This window comes from Psammomys obesus, unplaced genomic scaffold (genome assembly GCF_907164565.1).
Source record: "Psammomys obesus unplaced genomic scaffold, mPsaObe1.curated_primary_1811, whole genome shotgun sequence".
Taxonomy (NCBI): Eukaryota; Metazoa; Chordata; class Mammalia; order Rodentia; family Muridae; genus Psammomys; species Psammomys obesus.
In genome coordinates, this window is record NW_026596051.1 from 10,005,968 (window position 1) to 10,010,930 (window position 4,963).

Here is a 4,963-nt window from a genome sequence, read left to right on the forward strand (position 1 = left end):
AAGACTAGATAGACAAATTTCAAAGCTAGTCCATCCCAAACTCTCCTAGGAAGAAGCATGTCTAAACAAAGGAAAATATTTGATAAATTGTTTTAATTAATATGAGAATTTTAAAAAACGCAGGGAATTTCAAACCCCTCCCATCACCACCATACACCTACAGAGATAGTGTGTTCCATTTCAGAGATGGGGATCCCAATACAACGGGAAAGAGAAAATGCAGTGTGGCTAGCTGGCAGGCATACTGTTCAAAGGAGGTAAGTGCTGAGGTGTTACCACCAAGAGTCTACGGCAACTGTCAATTAAAGTGTTAATACTTATGAGATGCCAGAGGCCTGATGCATTGAGACTGAACATGATTCTGTACCTATCTCTTTCTTTTTTTTTCCTATTTCTTCCTTGCTTCTGGTGTGTGTGTGTGTGTGTGTGTGTGTGTGTGTGTGTGTGTGTGTGTGTTTTAAATGTTCAAAAGGCTATCTCCTCTGGAAATCTGTGGATCATTGCTGATGTGCACCAGCAAGGTCTGATTAGTCAAGGGCAGTTCTGCCAAACAAAAGGTTCAGGAAGAAGATGTGCTAAGACTTAGTGGGTCCCATAGTATATTCATCATTAACTGTTATCCAGTATCAGTGGACAAGGCTTCTTGCAGCTTTCTTGAGTGATGTTGGACTCCCATGGAGAACAAAAGATGTTCAGAGAACTTCAGGACACAATAGCGATACAAAATAGTTCTTAACCCTTGCACATACGTTTAGGGCCTTCTACACATGTTCCATAGCTTCCTCAACAGTATGGAAAGCCCATAGAGACTATGAAAAAGAAGTGTTACCCACGTAAGTGCAAAAGTACCTGTGTGGGTCTGAATTTGTTTATTTTATTTTTGAAGTTGGAAATATTGTGGAGAGTCAGTTGAAAAGCTCTGCTTCAATTCTGACTTCTTTTACCACAAGAGTGACTTTCAGTACCAAATAGTCAATATCTCCACTCCTGATTTTATCCTAAATGTCTGTTTCCAAAGAGCTCTCACTCAAAGTTACATTCATTGTTGTGTCGCACTTCCAGAGACTGGGGGAAGTCTAAAGTGCAGGTGGCTTCTTTGACAAGCATCACAATGCATTTTCTTTTTCCGTGCTTTCAGTGTTATGAACTCCTTCAGTTAAAAGATGCAGAGCGAGCAGAAACAGAGCAGAGACCATAGCCCTTGAAAGTGCAATGCCAATAAAAGCATGGCAAGGTTGGAAAATATTGCCATCATGCTTAAGACTTCTGAAGCGTCACCTGCCTTCTGACAAATGATATCTCTCATGAGGTTCCTTGGCTTATATGGCAGCAGCTAGCAGTGTACTGTGTGTATTCAGGCCTCTAAATGTGGTAGAAGAAACAATCACCCTAAGTTGAACTGACACCACCAGCCAAGCAGCACTCATGGGATCCACACTCCTTCCTGATGCACAGTGCTGCTGTCACCTACTTGTGAACTGGGTGCTCCTGGGAATGTGCAAGGACAAACCCGGTGGTGGTTTTAGTGTACTATCACATTTATGTTATCAATTAAAACATTCACCTCCCAATCATGAAATCAATATGTGGTTGAGCTAAGATTTGAACAGGCCTTGAGATTTCAATCCATTATGACAAAAAGTTATATATCTATTTTTTTTTCTTTTTTGGCCACCACTCTCATTACAGTTAGAAAATAGATCAAAAATATACTTCCTAAAAAAGGTTTATGTCCCAGTGGTAACCCAAAAAATATTTTAAGAAAATAGGTTGCCTTTGAACACAAAAATATTTGTCATGCTGCATTTTTCTTCTGAATCATGTAGTGGATCTTAACATTATCCTCATTAATCCTTTCAAAGTCTTCCATGGGTACCAGGCAAATCTGACACTATGTTGCTAAAACCCCTGCCTGACCATGTGGCTGCACAGCATCGCAGGAATAGAAATAGACCGTTTATCTCCAAAGCTTTGACCTTGAATTTTAGAATCTAAAACTGAACCCAATGTTAGCATTCTGCATACTGGAATAGAAAATGCTTGCTCCCCAAAGGAAAGTATGGGAGGGCCTGCTTTTCAGTTTGGGAGGTGGAGTCAAACCAAGACAGATGAGCCCAAGAGTTGTCTTTTCTGTTACAAGGTCTTTGACGGAAAGAACTTCCCACATAATCCTTGCAACATATGTGCCAGAACTCTTTCGTTAGGTTAAAGTGGATGGCTTGTCCCCATCTTCAAATTTATAGGATAGCTTTATTTACCATGGAGAATGGAGGAAAAATTCTGCAAGAATTACATCTGATGCATTTCAAATTACTCCAAAACTTTGTTACTTAGAACAACAAACATTTATTTCCCAGTTTCTATGAACCAGGAACCCAGGCATGTACTTACTATGTGCCTCTGTCTCAAAGTAGCTCACTAGGTTACAATTAAAGGGGCCAATGTCAAAAGCCTATCTCAGTTTCTTGCCATGTGGGCCACCACAAGAGAACTGATGATATAATAGCTAGCCTCTATAGAGAAGAGGTCTCCCAAGATGGAAACCGTGGGGCTTGTGTAAGCATGAAAGAGGGATCTCACTACCTCTGTAGTCTTCTACTCATGCTAAAGACGTCCCTGAATTGCAGTACTAAGTATGACTTTTCCCTAATTTTTTTTTCCTTTTCCTTTTTTTGTTTTGTTTTTGAGACAGTGCTTCTCTGTGTAACCCTGGCTGACCTGGAACTAACTCTGCATACTAAGATGACCTTAAACTCAGAGATCTGCCTGCCTCTGCCTTTCGAGTGCTGGATGGGCTTGCACTGCCACACTGGACAATTACTTCCCTCTTGTTGAACAGCCATTAATGAGATTATAGATCCTGGAGGTAAACTTATTCCTATTACTTTACTAAGTCAACATTATTCCTAGCTATAGTCTAAATATTTATCCTTATACCCACAGGGAAGTATAGTTCTCATCCCTCAACAAAGAAATTTCTCTTTGCAACAGAAAGAGATCGTTACAGAAAACAACAACCTGTCAAAATGCACATATCAAGTAATCATGTGGTAACCTCTGCTGATAAATTATAGATGATAAGTTGTAATTATCTACATTATAATTCCTGAAAGGATCAAGGAACATTTAGAAGAAGGGGTGGAAATTTTGTGGAAACCAGAGGAACAGGGTGTTTGCTGTAAATTGATTCACCTAGTACTGGCAGGGATGCTACACCCATGAAGTCTCAACAACATGGTTTGCCCCTAAACAGATATGAATAATGATGATACCAATAAGTTTACTAACATGGAAGGGGTAAATCTCACCTCATGCTGCCCCAAGCATGCACAAAGGACTACCCCCCAACACAAAAATATAAACATACATACACTTTATAAGGACAGAGCAGGTTGTGTTTATATATTTAGGAATGTATATGGTTATATACTTATATATGTTTAGGAATATGTATGATTATTTATAATACATGTATCAACAAGCAAAGAAAAGGAGGTCATGAATCTTGGAGGAAAAAACAAAGTGTATGTGAGAGGAATTGGAGGTATGAAAGTGAAAAAGAGAAATGATCTAATTATATTTTAATTTTATAAAAAATTAAACAACAACAACAGAAGTCCATGAATTCATGCAAACTCTGAGAGTGGAACACCTCACAAGGAGCAAACAATAGAAAATTGGTTATTAATATCTGGTTTCTACTTTCTACTTTCTTCATAGAATTTCTACAGATTCTGAGCAGAAATTAACTTATATGTTTGTCCTACTTCCATCTGTTTTCACTATATTCTCTTCTGAAATTTCACTATATTCTTCCCTACTCTGTCCTTCACGATAACTCTTCTTTTAATCCCTTAGTTATTTTAATGGATCAACTGCTGCATTAGAAAGTAAGTGAAGAGCCAGGTAGTGGTGACACGCACCTTTAATCCAAGTACTCCGGATGCAGAGGCAGGAGGATCTCTCTGAGTTTGAGGCCAGCCTGATTAGAGTGAGTTTCAGGACAGGCAAGGCTGCACAGAGAAATCCTTTCTCTAAAAACCAAAACCAAACAAACAAACGAACAAACAAAAATAAAACAAAACAAAAAAGTGAAGACTTTCTATTATCACTGTACCCTTTTGCTTTTGTTGCTTTAGACTTTCCTGGACATGACTTTTCAGAAGTGGTAGGTGAAGTTTTCTGTATGGCATAGTCAAACTTGCTTTTTCTTTCTTCTTATTGTTATTCCCAAAGCTGGCAGCAGCAAGTCTCTCACATCCAGAGGCATGTTGCATTTCTGAGTTACAAAGAAGCAGAGGAATATTGTCTCATAGACATCTTGGAGTGAGATGCTTAGGTGAAATCCAGGAGTGCCAGCCAGCTCAAGGCCAAGTAGCTGTGTGATGGGATCAAACACAGCAGGTGCCTCTGTGTTGGGGTGCCAGGACCCTGGGGAGTCCCTATCTTTATTCATCCTCCAGGAAGAAATTAAATAACTTTTCTGTCATCAGACGAGAAAGACAATACACAGCCACAATTCAGAATTTTCAAATTAGAAAGATACAGTGCAAAGGAACATGATGTGTGTGATTGTCTGTGAGAGAGAGAGAGAAAAAGTGAGAGTGAGTGTCTTGCTAACGCCTTTTAATGAAAGGAAGATCTGAGTATGTCTCTCTCTGTGTGTGAATGTCTTGCTAATGCTATTTGATAAAGGAAGATATGCAGATAGGAATTAATGAAGATAACTAAAATGAACATTGGGTATGTTTCTATGTAGCAATTAGATTAAAAAATTTAAGAGAAATACATGTTCACATATTCCAAATGTCCGGCAACCCAAAACACATAAATAAATAGTAAGCCACACAAACACGGATGAGCAGAGTTACAGAAACATGTGTATACACTAGACACACATACACATTTAGAGGCATACACACACACACACACACACACACACACACACACACACACACACACA